Source organism: Pan troglodytes, chromosome 9 (genome assembly GCF_028858775.2).
Source record: "Pan troglodytes isolate AG18354 chromosome 9, NHGRI_mPanTro3-v2.0_pri, whole genome shotgun sequence".
NCBI classification, from domain to species: Eukaryota; Metazoa; Chordata; class Mammalia; order Primates; family Hominidae; genus Pan; species Pan troglodytes.
This window is the reverse complement of record NC_072407.2, coordinates 113,640,798-113,660,779: the sequence shown is the minus strand read 5'-3', so window position 1 is coordinate 113,660,779 and position 19,982 is coordinate 113,640,798. Positions and strand designations below refer to the sequence as shown.

The 19,982-nt window shown below is 41.0% G+C and overlaps 1 protein-coding gene and 1 pseudogene across 2 annotated transcripts in view; one reads left to right on the top strand and one right to left on the bottom strand.

The window, feature by feature from the left end:
* Positions 1–19,982, bottom strand: part of SIK2 (salt inducible kinase 2) — a 122,296-nt gene that overhangs the window by 44,825 nt on the left and 57,489 nt on the right. The gene's annotated exons all lie outside the window — the stretch shown is intronic.
* LOC134807314 (keratin, type II cytoskeletal 8-like) lies at positions 6,756–9,110 on the top strand (annotated as a pseudogene).

The window sequence follows — 19,982 nt, the reverse complement described above, 5'->3', positions numbered from 1 at the left end:
CAAGTAGCTGGGATTACAGGTGCCTGCTACCATGCCCAGCTAATTTTTTATTTTTAGTAGAGAGGGGGTTTCACCATGTTGGCCAGGCTGCTCTTGAACTCCTGACCTCGTGATCCGCCCACCTCGGCCTCCCAAAGTGCTGGGATTATAGGCGTGAGCCACCGTGCCCAGCCAAAAAAAACCCTTTTTATTGTAGATCAAGACTTCAATCTTGACAGCTCAGCTTGCGCTGGTTCTTGCCAATCAATCTTGGAATATTACTGAGAAAGGAAGTCCCATTAGATGAAATAATTTGAACTGTTTTTAGCACACTGATATATGTACCACCCGACATGTGAACACTAGCAGAAAATGGATTAGATGTCTGATTCTGTATTAATTAGGATAACGTGGGTTACCCTAATTTTAAATATTAGGTTATAATACTATTTATAATATTAAACTTTTAACCTTGAGATATATTTATGAATATAAAACTACAGATTGTAAAACACTTTGCTTTTCTCTGTTTGTTTTTGTAAGCACATAATCATTTCAAATTGTGTGTTCGACAAAAATTAAGGAAATTGTTGCTTGTGTATACTCTGGCAATTTAATTGTGCTTTCAGCAATTTCCCTACATTAGGCTGTTCGCATCTGTTAGATTCTGAATCAGTTCTTCAAGCTATGTGCAACTACTGAAGCAAACCATGGTCTTCTGAGAATCTTTAGTTACATAGTTGAAAGTTTTCAAGGTTATTTACAATTGACTTTCATGACTATATGTTCAAGTTTCTGGTTTAATTAAAGGCAAATATAGTCAAACTTTCCTAAAATTATTTATAATTCCCACACAGAAGCTACTAGATTGTAATATATGATGACAGTAACAGATATCAAACAGATGACTTCAAACATTTTCCACATCTTTAATAAAACATGTAAGTAAAATACATTTCTAGATTTCTTTCTACTTAGGAAGATTTCAAAATGTAGTAGGAAATAAATTCTAGAGTCAGACAAGCCTGATTTTGAACTGAGGCTCTATTCTTCACTGCTGTGTCATGTTGGGCAAGTTATTCAGGCCTTGGGTTACTCTGATTTGTCAGTAAAAAACCCCAAATTTTGTTTTTGCTGGGAGAGTCATACCTTAAATTGCTCTGCACATGAACTGGCACTTCATGGCAAAGAACCCTTAAAGGGGGTTTTATTTCACATCTATCCTACTGGCTTCTGCCCACACATAGCAATTTTTTTATCCTGTCACGTAAGAATATCATGCTGTCTGCAGCATCAAATAAGAGCCTAGTACTTACAACATAAAATGTACATTAGCAAGAAATTTATAATTCTAACTCTGAAATATTTAATAGGGCAAATCAAGGCTGATAAACATGTACAGAAAATCATAATTTTTTTTTGCCAGTTTTCATACATATGTAAAGATCTTAAAAAGCACCCTAAATATCTCAGTCAATGAGAATAAAATCAGTTACTTAAGAGTGATGAGCACAGTAGCACAGAACTCACGGCCCTCAACTGTCCTGACTTTTTTTCAGGTCAATCTCAAAGCACAGTGCTTTCTCCCTCATGGAATCAAATTAAGAAAGAAAGTTACACTACTTGAGTTTGAAGAATAAACTCCATTTGACAAATATTTGAGTGACTTATTTGTGTCTCTCACGATGCTTGGCACTTTGGCCTCATGAAACTTCTATTTGAGTGGAGAAAAAGACAATGAATAAGCAGACAAACATTACAATTTCAGGGGGCAATAAATGTTAGAGGTACAGGGATGATCAACTGGAAAGTATCTGGGTGAGGCCACTGTAGACAGGGTGATCATGAAAGGCTTCTTTTTGAAGGTACTATTTCAACTGGGAGAAAAGCATTCTAAAAAAAGGTGCAGCACGTTCACAAAACTGAAAGGAGACCAATGAGGCTAACACATAAAGAACAGGGAAGGAGGAAGGCGTACGATGAAACTGAAGAAGTCAAAGTCAAACTAAGCGAGGATTTCTAGGCCTAACAAGGGGGTCTGTATCTTAAAATATTGATAGCCACTTAAGGACTTTAAGTAGATGAGAGACTTGATCTAATTTACATTTGTAAAAAGCACTGAAAAATAATGTGAAACTGTAAACTCAGGTTAATAATCTGTACAGTCCCATTAAGCAGAAATTAAAACAAAAAATTTAAGCACCTCTATGACAATGGTCCTAAATGCTAATGTGGGAACCACAAGGAAATAAAATTCAGTCCCCAATGCAAACAAGTACATATAAGAAAAGAAGATTAAATAATAAAAACTTTAGGCTGGGTGTGGTGGCTCAAGCCTGTAATCCCAGCACTTTGGGAGGCTGAGGTGGGCAGAACACCGGAGGTCAGGGGTTCGAGACTAGCCTGGCGAAACCCTGTCTCTACCAAAAATACCAAAAAAAAAAAAAAATTTTAGCTGGGCATTGTGGCACACGCCTGTAATCTCAGCTACTCAGGAGGCAGAAGTAGGAGAATCGCATGAACCTGGGAGGCGGAGGTTGCAGTGAGCTGAGACCATGCCACTGCACTCCAGCCTGGGTGGCAGAGTAAGACTCCATCTCAAAAAAAAACAAAAAACAAAAAACAACTTTAATCAGTACTTCAAGACAATAATAGAAGAGATGTCATGAGGCAATACTGGCTTACAGACAAGATGAGATACTGTCTGAAACATCAGAACTCTCTTAATATAATTCCAGAACAATAGCTGGGTTTTCTTACTGATTTCAATATATGTAGTAACATTTCATTAACTGTCCCAGAGCTGTTTTTTTAGGCAATAATTAAAAAAAAAAACAACTGAATAGCCTGGGAAAGTGCCAGAGTCACATTTAATACTACCAGGTTATGATGATGTCATCTGGATGGTATTCAACATTCCAGACAATTCCCCAAATAGGTACTTTCATCCCACCTATTTTTATCATCGCTCCAGGACCTCAAAGTCTGTTGTGAATTATTTCTAAGTGATGACTATGACTGGACTGACAAATGAGTCACTCTAAGCTGAACTACTGATATTGTGTGCTATTTACTCTATTTATGGTAGTGTTATAATAATATTTATAAATGCAATCTGGTTACACTTCTAACACATTCTTTACACAGATAAATACATCCAGATAGCTATATTGATATGCAATTATTTCTTAAGAAGGAAAGAAATGTAGTCTAAAGAACAGACTATGATTTACCAAAACATTCAATTTTTAGGAATTAGGATTCAAATGTCAAAACTTGGAGAATGAGATACTAATGAAGGAAGCAGATTTGTTAATTTTAATATTTTGGTTTCTGTATAGAAGTACTCTAAAGGTATCTACATTTTTAGCAAATATTTGAGATCTAAGACATCATCATTCATTCATAAATCAAAGGGCAAATATATCTCTTTTACTTCTTTCTTTAAGTTCTTCAGGTGAAACAATAAAAAAACAATGAAGCCAAGCTGGATGGTTCATTCAGAAATGTGCTCAACATCACTAATCCTTAGAGAAATGCAAATCAAAACCACAATGAGAGACCATCTCACAACAGTCAGAGTGGTTGTTATTAGAAAGTCCATAAAGAAGAGATGCTGGCAAGGCTGTGGAGAAACGGGAATGCTTATATACTGCTGGTGGGAATAAAAACTAGTTCAGCTGCGGTGGGAAGCAGTTTGGAGATTTCTCAAAGAAGATAAAACAGAATTACTGTTCAGCCCAGCAATCCCATGACTGGGTATATGCCCAAAGGAATGTAAATCATTCTACCAGAAAGACACATGCATGTGTATGTTCATTACACACTAATCAAAATAGCAGAAGTGTGGAATCAACCTAGACGCCCATAAATGGTGGTCTGAATAAAGACAACATAATACATATACATGATGGAATACTACACTGCCATAAAAAGGAGGAAATACTATCCTTTGCAGCAACATGGATGCAGCTGGAAGCCATTATCCTAAGTGAATTAAAGCAGAAACAGAAAACCAAAAACTGCATGTTCTCACTTCTAAGTAGGAGCTAAACATTGAGTAACATTGAGTACACAGGGACACAAAGAAGGCAAGAAAGACAATGGGGTCTACTTGAGGGTGGAGGGTGGGACGAGGGTGAGGGTTGAAAGATGGCCTAACAGGTACATGCTTACTAGCTGACTGACAAAATAATTTGTATATCCAAACCCCAGGAACATACAATTTACCCATGTAACAAACCTGAACATGTACTCGCTTGAACCTAACATAAAAATTGGAAGAAAGAAAAAAATTGGCACTGGGAACCCAAGAATACAGATGAAGCTGTGCTGAGCAGGAATAATTTTTCAATGAAGCTTTTTCAATACAGTTAGCTAACTAGTAAATCAAAGTTCTTGGGAAAACAAGTTCATGAAAAGTCAAGCCCTAGTTTATTAGCTAGTGGCTTGACTATGATGTGTTTACTGAGGTCCTACACAGTAAGTAATAATGACATCGTGAAGTCACTTGTCAGAGAAAAGAAAGAAAACAGTGAAAGGGAAGGGCCAGCTGCAAAAACCAAAACTATCTGCTCACCTAGAAATCAAAGAGGATGGTGAATTCAGTGATGAATTGACAGGGTTGAAATACTGCTGTAGTACATTACTTTTCCCATTTCTTCACTCCCTGCCTGTAAGAGATTTATCCATACCCTTTGTCACGTGACTTTGCAATGCCTCCCAGTAGAATAGGTGGTGCATATCCCTGCCTTGTTGCTTCTGGTTTTGGTCATGGAGAATGTGTGTGCTTTGATTTCATCTCCTATGTTTCTATCATCTACCATGAGAAAAGCATATGTAGAATGAGGGACATGAGGAGTAGATCTGAACCCAATTATATAGCCTGAAATGGAGTCACCCTAAATGACTCATAGACAAAGAATATCTGTTGATGTAAGCCACTAAATTTTAGAAGCTGTTTGTTATGTAACATTATCACAGTAGAGGCTGGGTGTGGTGGCTCACACCTGTAGTCCCAGCACTTTGGGAGGCTGAGGTGGGTGGATGATGACCTGAGGTCAGGAGTTCAAGATCAGCCTGGCTAACATGGTGAAAACCCATCTCAGCTAAAAATACAAAAATTAGCTGGGTGAAGTGGCACGCGCCTGTGATCCCAGCTACTTGGGAGGCTGAGGCAGAAGAATCGCTTGAACCTGGGAGGTGGAGGTTGCAGTGAGCCGAGACTGCACCACTGCATTCCAGCCTGGGTGACAGAACGAGACTCCGTCTCAAAAAAAAAAAAAAAATTATCACAGTAGAAATATGACTGGTATACAATTTCCAATATTGGAAACAAGTTTACTCAGCTATAAAACTCACAATTGTACAAAGACATCTTTTGAACATTTTCACTACACAATTTACGATTGTGGTATTTTGTGTTCCTTAACTATTATACATGCATTATTTTTACACATCTGGATGACATCTTTAGATATTAAGACCAACCTGATTGGCTTTGAAAAACATTTGGTTGGGAACTATTCATGCGGACTACATTAATTATTAGTCCCATTAAGTAAGATGATGTAGAAAAGACTAGTCTCAAGTTTCCTCTCAGAAAGAAGTCACTTGAGCACTTTTTCCAAGCCAGTTCACCCACCAGACTTACCCACTGCCTCCTATCTCCAAGTTCAATACTGGGAAAGGGGGACAACTGTGTAGGCATGGTTCTGAAGAATCATATGATCCAATACCAGAAATATAGGGAGATAAAAGAGACAGAGGGGTTAGTTGTGGCTAACTCCTAAATCAAGGGAGCAATAAAGAAAGATGATAGCTCCACAACAACATGGACTAACGTTAAAAACACTGGGCTCTGTTCTCAGCTCCTGGGCCATCACCTTAGTCTTTGTAGGCCTGTTTCTAAATATAACTACATAACCTCTAAGCTTTTTTTTTCCTTTTTTTTTTTAATGGAGTCTTGCTCTGTCGCCCAGTTTGGAGTGCAGTGGTGCGATCTCAGCTCACTGCAACCTCCGTCTCGCGGGTTCAAGTGATTCTCCTGCCTCAGCCTCCCGAGTAGCTGGGATTACAGGTGCGTGCCACCACGCCTGGCTAATTTTTGTATTTTTAGTAGAGATGGGTTTCCACAATGTTGGCCAGGCTTGTCTCGAAATCCTGACCTCAGGTGATCCACCTGCCTCGGCCTCCCAAATGCTAGGATTACAGGTGTGAACCACCGCGCCCAGCCTCTCTGAGGATGCTTTTTAATTCAACATTAATATTTCAAAGGTTATCAGTTTTATATAAAAATGTGACTTCAAATATTCTTTTGGCTTATTTTTATCTAATCTCTTACCCTATAATTTCTAGTACAAAAATTCTGAGGGCACTTGTTTTAGGACTGGAGAGAAGTTAGATGTATGGAATGGCAGCTCTGAAATTGCTTCTCATTCAGCAGTGAGGCTGAAAGGACAACATCCTAAGTAGAAAATATCTGATTGCTAGACGCCAGAACAGAACAAATCCAAGAGGCCCACAGGAAAGTCAAAGGTAAACAGCTCCAGTTTGGGCAGTATTCAGGGATCTAACAAGGCAGGAGAGCCTGGATCTCCACCTGTGGTAGTTTCAGAAAACAAGACCTGACATTTCACAAAGCTAGCAGTAATGTGCCAAAACAGGAGTACTCAGAGTTGCAGAAATACAATCAAATGACAGAATGGATATCAAACCTTGTGACCATGTAGCTATTTAATAAATGTTTCTTTCAACAACAGCAAAAGAAACTGACAATGGTTCTAAAACTTGCTGGTTCTAAGAACTTAGTGATAATGACTCTGGCTAACAGAGGAACAGGTAGTCTTGAGCAAGGTTTTCTTCTGTGGCCTTTAAAAGATTCATATTCAGCAAAAAGACATGATTTCATAGAGTTGGGTTTGCAGATTCAATATTTACATTTAATGATGTCTCCAGGTGGTTTAAGTGGTTAGTCTTGAACCACAAGTGTAGTTAACCAGTTAAGAGATTAGCATGGGTTTCCAATCATTATTCGTAGGGAAACCAAACACTCCATGTAATGCTGACGCACAAAGTTTAAAATAAAGGCAAGTTTAAAATATAGTACTCAAAAATACAGTTTGGTATCTTTCTCACTAACCCTTAAGTTTTGTTAAAGCCAGATTTTAAACGAATAGTGGTCCAATCAAGAGAGTTTAGAAAGTGTCTTACTCTGCGTCCTTCGCTCAAAGGTCTGGACCTACCAAAGTTAAAACATCATTCTAGGACTTGAAAGACATTAAAAGTCCTTGTATCCTCTTGAAGGTGTTGTTTCTACAGATTTCAGAGTAAGAGTTTTCTGACTACCTTGTAGGTGTTTAGTCAGCAGCTTCTTGACAGTCTCTGACCTACCTTTTAATCAATCTTTTCCACCATCTTCCTTCCTCTTCTAGTGGAAGGAAAAAAAAAATAATTTAATGGTAAATTCATTTTGCTTTCTAGGAATTAAGACATGCTTAATCTAATTGCTATTGAACTATCCAATTATTATGAGGTGTTAATCAAAAGTAAATTATAATCTAGAAGTAGCTTCTCTGCTCCTCCTCAAATCTCTGTCTGGTTTGGCCACTCCTGCCTCCACTGTGTCCATCAGGGTGACCCAGAAGTCCTACAAGGTGCCCACCTCTGGCCCCTGGGCCTTCAGCAGCTGCTCCTCCATGAGCAGGCCTGGTGCCTGCATCAGCTCCTTGAGCTTCTCCTGGTGGGCAACAGCAGCAGCTTCCTGGGTGGCCTAAGTGCCAGCATAGGTCTGAGTGGAGGCTATGCTGAGGCCAGTGGTATGGGGGGACATCACAGCCATTATGGTAAACCAGAGCCTGCTAAGCTCTTTTAAGCTGGAAGTGGACCCCAACATCCAGGCCGTGTGTAACCAGGAGAAGGGGCAGATCAAGACCCTTGACAAGAAGTTTGCCTCCTTCATCAACAAGTTGTGGTTCCTGGAGCAGCAGAACAAGGCACTTGAGACCAAGTGGAGCCTCCTGCAGCAGCAGAAGATGGCTGGGAGCAACATGGATGAGATGTTCGAGAGCCACATCAACACCCTTTGGTGGCAGCTGGACACTCTGGGTCAGAGAAGCTGAAGCTGGAGGTGGAGCTTGGTGATACGCAGGGGCAGCTTGAGGACTTCAAGAAAAAGTAGGAGGATGAGATCAACAAGCATACAGAGAAGGAAAACGAATTTGTCTTCATCAAGAAGGATGTGGATGAAGCTTACATGAACAAAGCAGAGCTGGAGTCTCGCCTGGAAGGGTTGACTGATGAGATCAACTTCCTCAAGCAGCTGTATGAAGGAGATCCAGGAGCTGCTGTCCCAGATCTTGGACACATCTGTGGTTCTGTCCATGGACAACAGCTGCTCCCTGGACATGGACAGCATCATCACCAAGGTCTGTGCCCAGTATGAGGACATCTCCAATCACAGCCAGGCCAAGGCTGAGAGCATGTACCAGATCAAGTATGAGGAGTTGCAGAAGCTATCTGGAAACCACTGAGATGACTTGCATTGCACAAAGACAGAGATCTCAGAGATGACCCAGAACATCAGCAAAGGGCCTCAGAGACCGAGGGCTTCCCTGGAGGCTGCCATCAGATGCTGAGCAGTATGTGGGGAGCTGGCCATTAAGCACACCAATGCCAAGATGGTGGAGCTGGAGGCCACCCTGCAATGGGCCAATCAGGACATGGTGTGGGAGCTGCATGAGTACCAGGAGCCCATGAACATCAATTTAGCCCTGGACATCGAGATCACTACCTACTGCAAGCTGCTGTAGGGCAAGGAAAGCTGGCTGGAGTCTGGGATGCAGAATATGAGTATCCATAGGAAGACCACCAGTGGCTACTCAGGTGGGCTGAGCTGGGCCTATAGGGGTCTCACAAGCTCTGGTCTCAACTATGGCCTGGGCTCTAGCTTTGGTTCTGGTGGGGGTTCTGGCTCCTTCAGCTGCCCCAGCTCCTCCAGGGACCTGATTGTGAAGAAGATCAAGATCCATGATGGGAAGCTGATGTCTGAGTCCTCTGATGTCCCGTCCAAGTGAGCAGCCATGGCAGCCCCTCCCTGCCTACCCCCTTCTGTGGCTGTCCCAGAGCCTGTCGGGGAGGCAGCTGTGCAGGGGAGCATAAGGAAAAGGAAACCCACCTGAGGCTCAGCCCTAGCCTTCAGCCCCCTTGGAGGAGTTTATTGCCTGGGGTACCCACTCTTGCCCATGCCACCAACTAAAAACCAGTTCAATTATTTTTTTCCAAAACAAAGCCCCAGCTAGCTCTGCCAACCATCAAAAAAGAAAAAATTATGATTCTTTTATAATTTTGATTGTATACTTAGTCCTGTTAGAACTGCATAAATCCAAGAGGAGCTCAAGCCTTGCAGAAATTCTGAACTTTCTCTACTTTAAATTTAAAGTTCATCACGCACTAATATTCCCAACAGTTCAAACAGATTACCTCATGTGCTATTCAAATATTTTCTGGACCATTAAACTTTTATATAAATAAGGGTGTCTATTAACCAGACAAGCTGGAAAAACCCAGTGATCTGTCAATCCCTTTGGATTTGATTCTTTGAAATATGCAGGATTAAGCTATCAGTGCTACCACGGATTTATAACTCACATGCACTGAGTTTCTGGCTTTACGTTTCACGAAGAAAATTTAATCATGCAGATGTATGACAAATATTTCATTCACAGTATTTTAAACTACTATAATTAGGTTGCAGCTTGTGCCATGAATGGGACAGAGTTTTATCAAATATGGACATCCCCATAACACATAGATTAAAGGCGCAAAAGTGGCAGCAGGGAGGAGGGATGAAGAGAGGCTGATTAATGAGCACAAACCCACCGTTTGAGAGATGAAATGAGACCTAGTGTTGGATAGATCAGTGGGGTGACTATAATTTACAATAATCCAATGTACAGTTCAAAATAGTCGGAGGAGAATAATTATAATAGGATGTTTTCAGCATAAAGAAAAGACAAATATTTAAGGTGACAGATATCCCAATTACACAAATGTGATCTTTACAATTTATATGAATATATTATTACATGTACCCTGAAAGTATGTACATCTATCATGTATCAATTAAAAAAGTATTTAAAAAGGTAGAAAAGATACTTTAGGAGCTGAAAATATGGAGCAGGGTTTGGAAAGATAGACTATGGCCAGCGAGAAAGGGAGCCAAGATCAGAGAGGATGGGAGGGGGTTAAGGAAATGATGCATTCGAAAGGCAAACCAAGTCAGGGTCTAAAGGCCAAAAAGTCTAAATACTGGGTAAATTGCCATAGCCAGAAGACAGCTAAGGAGTAACAACCTAATTGCTTATTTACCAAGTTTTCCAACTCAGTCTATTAGTATTTTTTTGGTGTGGGAAAACTTTTCTTTCTTTCTTTCTTTTTTTCCCTTTTTAAAAGAGATGGAGGCGGGGCGGGACGGGGGGTGTCTCATTATGTTGCCCAGGCTGGATTAGAACTCCTGGGCTCAAGCGATTCTCCTGCCTTAGCCTACAGAGTAGCTGGGACTACAGGCATGCACCACCATGCCTGATTTTGGGAAAACATTTCTAATTTTATATGGAAGTTAAAATGAAGAAGTTTTAAAAATAATAATTTTAATTAAACACAATTCCATAAAGTTGTAATATCTCTACATAGATTAGTAGCAACAATTTTTCTGACGTCAAGTCTTAGATTCTGAGAGACAGACACTTAGATTCTGAGAGAAATAAATATACACATACAAATGTATTTCCTCTAGCACGCTCACACACACTCTCTCTCTCACCCTGTCCAAACTCTTAACCAGTTTAGTTGTATTCTAGTCAAAATGAGATCTGCTTGGAAGCATAGAGAAAAGGACCATGTGAGTCATAGTAAAGGAGTTAACTGTAATTCTTGTTCTCTTTAAAACTTTCATTTTATACATTTCCTTCTTGAATTATCTATCAGCTATTCATTCATTAATAAAGTATTGGGCACCCTGATGTGTAGCCTCAACTATCAGTTGTCTATTCACCAACTCCACATGGATATCTATGATGCCACTCTAATCTTAGAGCTAATCTCCACACCCTGCCCTCTCTCCACATCCAATCCATCAACAAATCCTTTCAACTCTTAACTATGACATGTCCAGAATCCCACCATTTTTCTTGAACTGCATCAATCCTCCTCTAGTGCAAGTCACGATTATTCCTTGCCTGAACTATTAGAATAGTTTCTTAACTGGTTTTCCTTTTATCTTTGCATCTCTGTCTTCCATTCTTGACAGAGTAGCCAGAGCAATCTTTAGAAACAGTTCTATCAGTCCTCTGCCATAATCCTCCAATGGCTTCCCACGTCACTCGGACTACAAGCCAAAGTTGTTACCATGGCACAATAAGCTCCCATATGACCGGAAACTGAAGACATCTTTAATTTGATCAAAATAGATGAGGACTCAAAAATTATAAAACATAATGAAGTGTGACTGGTCATAGCTCAGACCTAAGGTGTGTACTCAAATTTATCAATGGTGACTACCAAAACCAAACCTTAACCCTTGACACAGAATTACAGTCACAAGTTTGCAAGAACACATGTGCAAGTTTGTTCAGTGCAACATTATTTGAAATAGCCCAAACCAGAAAACAAATATCTATCAAAAGAGGAATGGTTAAATAAATTATGGCATATAATCATACTATATGGAATACTATGAAGCTGCAAAAATGTGATGAATCCTTAAGCATTTACACGGAAGTGTCTCTCTTTCCCTTGTGCATGTGGATGGACATGCATGCGTGTGCACAAACACACACCTCCCCCCCCTTACTTTAGTTATTCCATACTGAGAGAAGCTTCCTACATAGAGCCCTTACCATTCCCTCTGAATATCTCCACCCTCCTCACTGTAAGAATTCCTGCTCATCCTTCAAGACGAATTTCAGAGTATCATCTCACTAAGAAAGCCTTTCCTGACTCCTGTCTGGGTAGGACTTGCACTTAATGTTTGCTGAATAGAATAAAGAAAAAAATCTACATTTTCTATATTCTAAAAATTAGCTTGAAATGTCATTCTCGAATTAATTCTTATCTATTCTCTTTCTCTCAAATTCAATATAATTTATTTATATGCCACAAGATCTACCACTGACATACAACTATGGCCTTACCCCAGTGATCTTAAACATTACATAGAAATGTGTTGCAGTGGCCTGGTGTGGTGGCTCACATCTATAATCCCAGCACTTTGGGAGGCCAAGATGGGCAGATCACTTGAGGTCAGGAGTTCAACACCAGCCTGGCCAACATGGTGAAACCTCATCTCTACTAAAAATACAAAAATAAGCCGGATGTGGTGGGCACATGCCTGTAATCCCAACTACATGGGAGGGTGAGGCAGGAGAATTGCTTGAGCCCAGGAGGTGGAGGTTGCAGTGAGCTGAGATTGTGCCACCGCACTCCAGCCTGGGCGACAGAGTGAGACCCTGACTCAAAAAAAAAAAAAAAAAAAGATAACCAACAATAACTATTGATCAGTATCATTTAAAAATCTTACATATTTCTCACTGATCCCTACTATTGTTATCCATAGCTAAATCATCTCCAAAATCTAATTGAAATGCTAATGTAATGCTGGAGACTGCCTTTTCATCACACACCTTTTAGGATCGGTATTCATTTCTGGCACTGCAAATCAGTTGGCTACTTAGGAATTTTACTGTAATGCTCCTGTTCTCTCAAATAGTATAAAAAGATAATGACTACGGCCGGGCATGGTCTTCCAGCACTTTGGGAGGCCGGGATGGGTGGATCACCAGAGGACAGCAGTTTGAGACCAGCCTGGCCAACATGTCGAAACCCCATCTCTACTAAAAATACAAAAATTAGCCAGTAATCCCAGCTACTCGGGAGGCTGAGGCATGAGGATTGCTTGAACCTGGGAGGCGGAGGTTGCGATGAGCCAAGATCGTGTCACTGCACTCCAGCCTGGGCGACAGAAAAAGACTCTGTCTCAATAAATAAATAAATAAATAAATAAATAAAATAAAATAAAAAAAGATAATGACTACATCTTGGAACTGTAACACAGAGTGTAAATATGTCATGACTATTTATCTGCAAAAAATTCTATTTTCATATAATTTTCTGCTCTCTGCTATTATTATGCCCAGGATTTGCTAGTTAGGTGTTTCCTAATATTTACACTCAAGTTCCTATTTTTAGCCTGATATGACATCATAAATGCAGATGGTTAAACATTTTTAAAAACAGTATGATGAAATTTTAATCAAAGCATCAGAAATTTAGTAATCTGATGTGAAAACCATGATTTTTCCTAAAACTGAAGAAAAAGAGATTGTAACAATGAAAATTTAAGTGTCTAGATTTATTTTAGTGCCACAAAACAAAACAAGATTACTGAAATTAGAGGTGGTAAAAAGCAGAGATAGCCTTAACTTAATTATACTGCAAAAGTCTGTTATGGCTAGCAACAGCCTAAACTTACCTTCAGCTTTTACAAACTATCTGTATAACATACAGTATCTTTTTTTAATCTTTCTGTTATAAATATAAGCACTTACCAGAAAACGACAAGGGTAGATTTAGGCAAACTCACTCTTCCAACCCTACAAAGATTCCAATTAATTTTATAACAGGTCAGGAAATAACAGAGAAGCAATACCATACCCTTAGAAAAGACCTCAGGAGAAAGCACAGAACCTGAAAGGAACTCCAACACCCCTCTACAACATCAAAATTTAACAGAAACCCTACGGTAACTATGCTGACTTCATGCCTCTTTCACAAGATGGACTGAAATATTTCACTGCACCAACATCTCCTTGAGGTTGCGGGGAGGTAGAGGTGGCAGCCTTTTAAACTTGGAGATTTCAACAGAAAGCACATGAGAGGTCTGCTTCAGCATCATTTATACTAGCTTCATCCTGTCCATTTCATGCTAGTGCAGTAGTCACACACATTGTAAAGCGTCTACTGCCTGGAACTCTCCAAGGTTCTGACCCTTAACGGTGGTCTAGTAACTTAGAGAGCAATGCATGGAGAACCAAAGTCCATGGAAAACAGAACCATAGGTTTAGTGCTTTTCCAATATTTCTTTTCTTTTTTTTTTTCTTTTTCTTTCTTTCTTTTTTTCTTTTTTTGAGATGGAGTTTTGCTTTTGTTGCCCAGGCTGGAGTGCAATAGCACAATCTCAGCTCACCACAACCTCTGCTTCCAGGGTTCAAGTGATTCTCCTGCCTCAGCCTCGCGAGTAGCTGGGATTATAGGCATGTGCCACCACATCCCGCTAATTTTTTTGTATTTTTAGTATAGATGGGGTTTCTCCATGTTGGTCAGGCTGGTCTCAAACTCCCCACCTCAGGCAATCTGCCCGCCTTGGCATCCCAAAGTGATGGGATTACAGGCGTGAGCCACCACACCCAGCCCCGATATTTTCCTTTTTTTTTCTTTTTTTGAGACAGGGTCTTGCTCTGTCACCCTGGCTGGAGTGCAGTGATGCAATCACGGTCACTGCAGCCTTGATCTCCTGAGCTCAAGGTTTAGTAGAGACAGGGTTTCGCTGTCTCTACTTTCCTCCAACCTCAGAAGCACCCCCACCACACACCTCCTACCCCAGTAGCTGGGACTGCAGCAGGCACACACCACCACACCCGGCTAGTGTGTGTGTATTTTTTTTTTTGTAAACATGGGGTTTCGCCATGTTGCCCAGGCTGGTCTTGAACTTCTGACATTTCTAAATGTTGATTCTAATATCTCCTACCCACTCTGGCCTTACTGTGATCATTCCATCCCATCCCTCGTCTACACTTGCCCCATAGTATCCCTGGTACATCACCAAATCCTACCAAATTCCTACAGCATCTGGATCCATTCCTTTCTTACTTCAACCATTCTCCAAGTCCACTATTTTAGAAGCAGAGTTCAGTAGACTGTAGGATTGTGGGAGATATTTAATTTAACCTTGATTTACTTGGTTAGCTTAGAGCCACTGTAAATGGAAAAAAATATTTCAAATGTGTAAATTCTTAGAATTGTCTTCTCCCTTCCTGAAAGTGCTCTAAAGTCCCCCAGCTCCCAAGCTAATAGGGGAAAAGGAAAAGAAAGGGTGATACGATCAGCAGTACTAAGGGTTCTGCTGTTCCAACTAAACCCATCAGAATCAAAGTAGTTAGGCCATCTTAGGCAGAGAAACAAAAGACAGTGTACAATGCCTTGATTGCTATCCCATTTCTCTAATGGGAGGGGTGTAGAGGTGTGTGTGTGTGGGGGGGGTGGTGATGGGGGGGAATAGAATGTTTCAAAAAACTGTCAGAATTAACCCTGAAAGAATACCTGGTTTCTTTTTCTTTGAGATGGAGTCTCGCTCTGTCGCCCACGCTGCAGTGCAGTGGCGCGATCTTGGCTCACTGCAACCTTCGCCTCCCAGGTTCAAGCTATTCTCTTGCCTCAGCCTCCCTAGTAGCTGGGACTACAGGCGTGTGCCACCATGCCCAGCTAATTTTTGTATTTTGAGTAGAGACAGGCTTTCACTATGTAGGCCAGGCTGGTCACCAACTCCTGACCTCAAGTGGTCCGCCCGCTTCGGCCTCCCAAAGATTACAGGCGTGAGCCACCGTGCCTGGCCGAATACCTGGTTCTTATTTCATGCTCTCCCACACTCCAGTCTGTCCACTACCAGTTTACCCTGCCCCAATCTTTCCCTTTGGTGAAAAATAGAAGACACGATTTGCCCCCCAAAACTCTGAAAGTCTTCCAAAAATTGTTCCATAGAAAAATACAGGAAAGGACAAGGTTATGCAGAACTAGGTCAACACTTTAAAAGCTGATTAAAGAGGAGAAATTTTGATTTCATTTCTTAGGAATTTTGCACTTACTGGCTGGAAGGTGGAAGGCAGAGGCATTATGTGCTATTTGGCCCTGGCCCAGGGTTTCCTTCTACTTCCTCCCTGGAGGGTGGGGAGTGGGGGAGGGTGTAGCATAATGATTAGAGCACAGGATCTGAAGCTTCAAATCCAGTGCCACCACTTACTGGCTGTATGATCTCAGGCAAGCTACTTTTCTGTGCTTTAGTCTCCTCAAATGTAAAACAGTGATAATAACTCTATCCATTCCCAAAGGTTTTTATAAGGATCAAATAATTAGGCTTAAGCACTTAAAATCTGGAGCATGGTGTCATCCATTTCTGTCAACTCCTACCTTGAAAACGTACCCCGAAGCTCTTGCTTCCTACCACCTGCAACATGACCCCCTAAGACCAAGACACCATCGTCTCATGCCTGGACTGTGGCAATGCTCCTAACCAGTCTCCTCTCTCTACTCCAGCTCCACTCCAGTCTGTTCTCCACACAGAAGTCAGAGTAACCACTGAAAAAATGAGTCTTTCCATGACACGGCTCTGCTCAAAATGCTCCACTGGCTTCCAGTCTCACTCAGTACAAAATTCCAAGTCTCTACCATGGTCTATTAGACCCCATGTTATCTCAACCATATCCTGTCCCTTCCCATGCCTCACCACGCCTCCCTGCATCTCCCACCACCCTCTACCACCCTCTAGTCTTGGGTTCTGACCTCAAGGCCTTCGTCTGGCTGTTCTCTGTGTTTAGATATCCACATTGCTTTCTTCCTAACTTAATTCCTAACTTTTCTGCTTAAATGACCACTCATCAGAAAGGTCTCCCTCTAACCACCACCTCAGAGACTCTACCTTTACCCTGCTATTTTTTTTTTTTTTGAAATAGGGTCTCACTCTGTTGCCCAGGCTGGAGTGCAGTGGTGTGATCACGACTCACTGCAGCCTAGACTACCGGACTCAGGTGATCCTCCCACCTCAGCCTCCTGGGTAGCTGAGACTATAGACGCATACCACCACACCTGGCTAATTTTTTGTATTTTTTGTAGAGATGGGGTTTTGCCATGTTGCCCAGGCTGGTCTTGAACTCCTGGGCTCAAGAAATCCACGTGCCTCAGCCTCCCAAAGTGTTGAGATTACAGGTATGAGCCACTGTGCCTGGCCCCTTTACCTTATTTCTCTTTTTAGTACTCTTCACCACTTGCTATTTTAAAAATATTTTGTTTTATTGTATTTTTGAGACAAGGTCTCGCTCCATCTCCCAGGCTGGAGTGCAATGGCATGATCACGGCTCACTGCAGCCTTGATCTCCTGGGCTCAAGCAATCTGCCTGCCTCAGTCCCCCAAGTAACTGGGACTACATGCACACACCACCATGCCCAGCTACTATTTTGTATCTTTTGTAGAGACAGGGTACTGCCATGTTGCCCAGGCTGGTCTCAAACTACCGAGCTCAAGAGATCTGCCTGCTTCGGCCTCCCAAAGTGCTGGGATTACAGGCGTGAGCCACTGTGCTGGGCCTAATTTTTTGTAGAGATGACATTTTGCCACATTGCCCAGGCTGGTCTCAAACTCTTCGGCTCAAGCGATCCACCCACCTCAGCCTTCCAACGTGCTGGGATTATAGGTGTGAGCCACCGCACCTGGCCCCTTTACCCTGCTCTGTTTCTCTTTTTGGTACTCTTCACCACTTGCCATTTTATATATGTGTCTGTTTTACTGTTTTTTTCCCTCTCTTAGGATGTGAATGTGGACAAGGATTTTGAACTGTTTTCTCTCTGTATCCCCTGGATCTGGAACAATGCTTGTCATATAGTTAGTGCTTAATAAATATTTGCTGAATTGATGAATGAATATTTGCTATTATTATCCATCTGTGACATCTTCTTTATCCCAAAATATTCCAATAGCTTCCAAACAGGATCTTACGTTTCCAATCTCTTCTGTCTCCAATCATCCTATATACATTACTTTGACTAAAACACTGCTTTCATAATGTCATTCCTCTGCTCAAGAACACTCCTCTCTGACCTTAGCAGTTCCCAGTGTGCCCTGCAAGATGTTAAAAGATGTATGTGAAAAGAGACATTTGGTGACTAAGAAAGTTTGGAAAATATAGGATTAAAGAAATTTGAGTTATTTATTATAGACTGATATGGTTTGGCTGTGTCCCCACCCAAATCTCATCTTGAATTGTGGCTCCCATAATCCCAACATGTCATGGGAGGGACCTGGTGGGAGGTAAACTGAATCATGTGGGCAGGGTTTTCCCATGCTGTTCTCATGATAGTAAGTTTCACGAGATCCGATGGTTTTATAAAGGGCAGTTCCTCTGCACATGCACTCTTGCCTGCTGCCATGTAAGATGTGCCTTTGCTCCTCCTTCGCCTTCTGCCATGATTGTAAGGCCTCCCTGGCCATGTGGAACTGTGAGTCCATTAAACCTCTTTTTCTTTATAAATTACCCAGTCTCAGGTATTTCCTAATAGCAGTATGAGAATCAACTAATACACAGTCTCAGTCTTTTAATTTACTAACATGCAGTGTAAATACCCAGAAGAAGAATTTAATATTTTCCACTATGGTATTTGTGACTACAGAATCCTTTTTAAAGGAGCTGGTCAGGGACTGGCTTCTGTAGAACATGTAGGAAATATTGGCTTATAGAAGTATCTAAAACCATTTTCAAAAGTAGGCATCAGGGCTCTTGGTAAAACTGAAAAGAAGACAGCTGTCTTTAGTGCTCTTCCTGCTTCCTTTTCTTTTCCCTCTTCCCCATTCTGTGGCTTCTCTCTGTTAGCAATAAGGCTTATAAAAAATCAATCAGTCAATCAATCTCAAACTGCTGGTATGGGTATTGACATACATCTTTAAAAAGAAGAACTTTCTGGGCTTCTAACCTAGTGCAGTATATTCCTTGTGATGCATAAATAGTCTTATTCTTCAATGATGTATTTGAATCTTCTGCTTGCATGCTGTACCAAGCAAAGAGAAAGAGTATATACTCAGTATTTTTAGATTCATCTCGACTGGTATGCACAAACTCAGCAAGATACCATGCAAAGTGTGACACTCCTTACTAGGAATCCTGAAAGTCATATTAGATAACACAGCTCAGCTGGGTACGGTGGTGTGTGCCTTAATCCCAGCTACTCAAGAGGTTGAGGCAGGAGGATCACTTGAGGCCAGGAGTTCAAATCCAGCCTGGGAAACTACAGTGTGACCTCATCTCTTAAACAAAACAAGAACTAAAAAAAAAAAAAAAAAAAGCCAACTTCACAGCTTGGATATTAAATCCATTAGGTTCAAGTTTTGGAAAGTATGTCTTTACTGGTACTATAATCTCACATGGTACAGTCATTGTGGCCAAGCAACTTTTCCCTAAAAGATATTCCAAACTTTGTAAAAATTTCATGTGACTGACTGCTAAATATTTTTTATGACAAAATTGAAGCAGTGTTTAACTGAAATCAATATAATTCATTATGGAAAATCTGAGGAAGGACTGTATCTATAAGATTTCAGAAGACTGATCTCAAAGAGGTATATACCAGATATATTTCAGGGTACCTGTCTGCCATGCCCTTTTGGGGAGTCCTCACTCATAGCACAAAGTGGCCTGGTTTTACACCATGCATAGTATAAACACTAAGTATGTAATATATACTACACAGGTACACACCTGACCCAAAGATAGTTGCAGTAAACTCAATTTTCTTCAGGTAAAATTCTCACAGTAATTTTCATTTTAGAAGAAGAGCTTATACACGGTGCATATGGACCTAAGGGCTTTTCTGGGACCCCATCAGTAGACTGCCATTCCCTTCCACCCTCCAGATACAAGGCTTCATTAACCACCGAGGAAAATGACCTCAATCCCAACTTCACAAATGGGCCTGATTTCGTCTCAGGGCAATCCTTCCCCCTTGCCAGTGATGGGTATAGAAATGGTATATTTTGGTGGTTTCTCTTTCTCACCAACAGAGCTTATTAATCCAAACAGGTCTCTAACTGCAAATCCAGCCAATGAAACATGAGGCTCATTTTCAGGGCAGATTTTAGGAAAATGTTTTCTCACGCCTAAGAAAAAGCCACAGGAAGAAATGGCCAT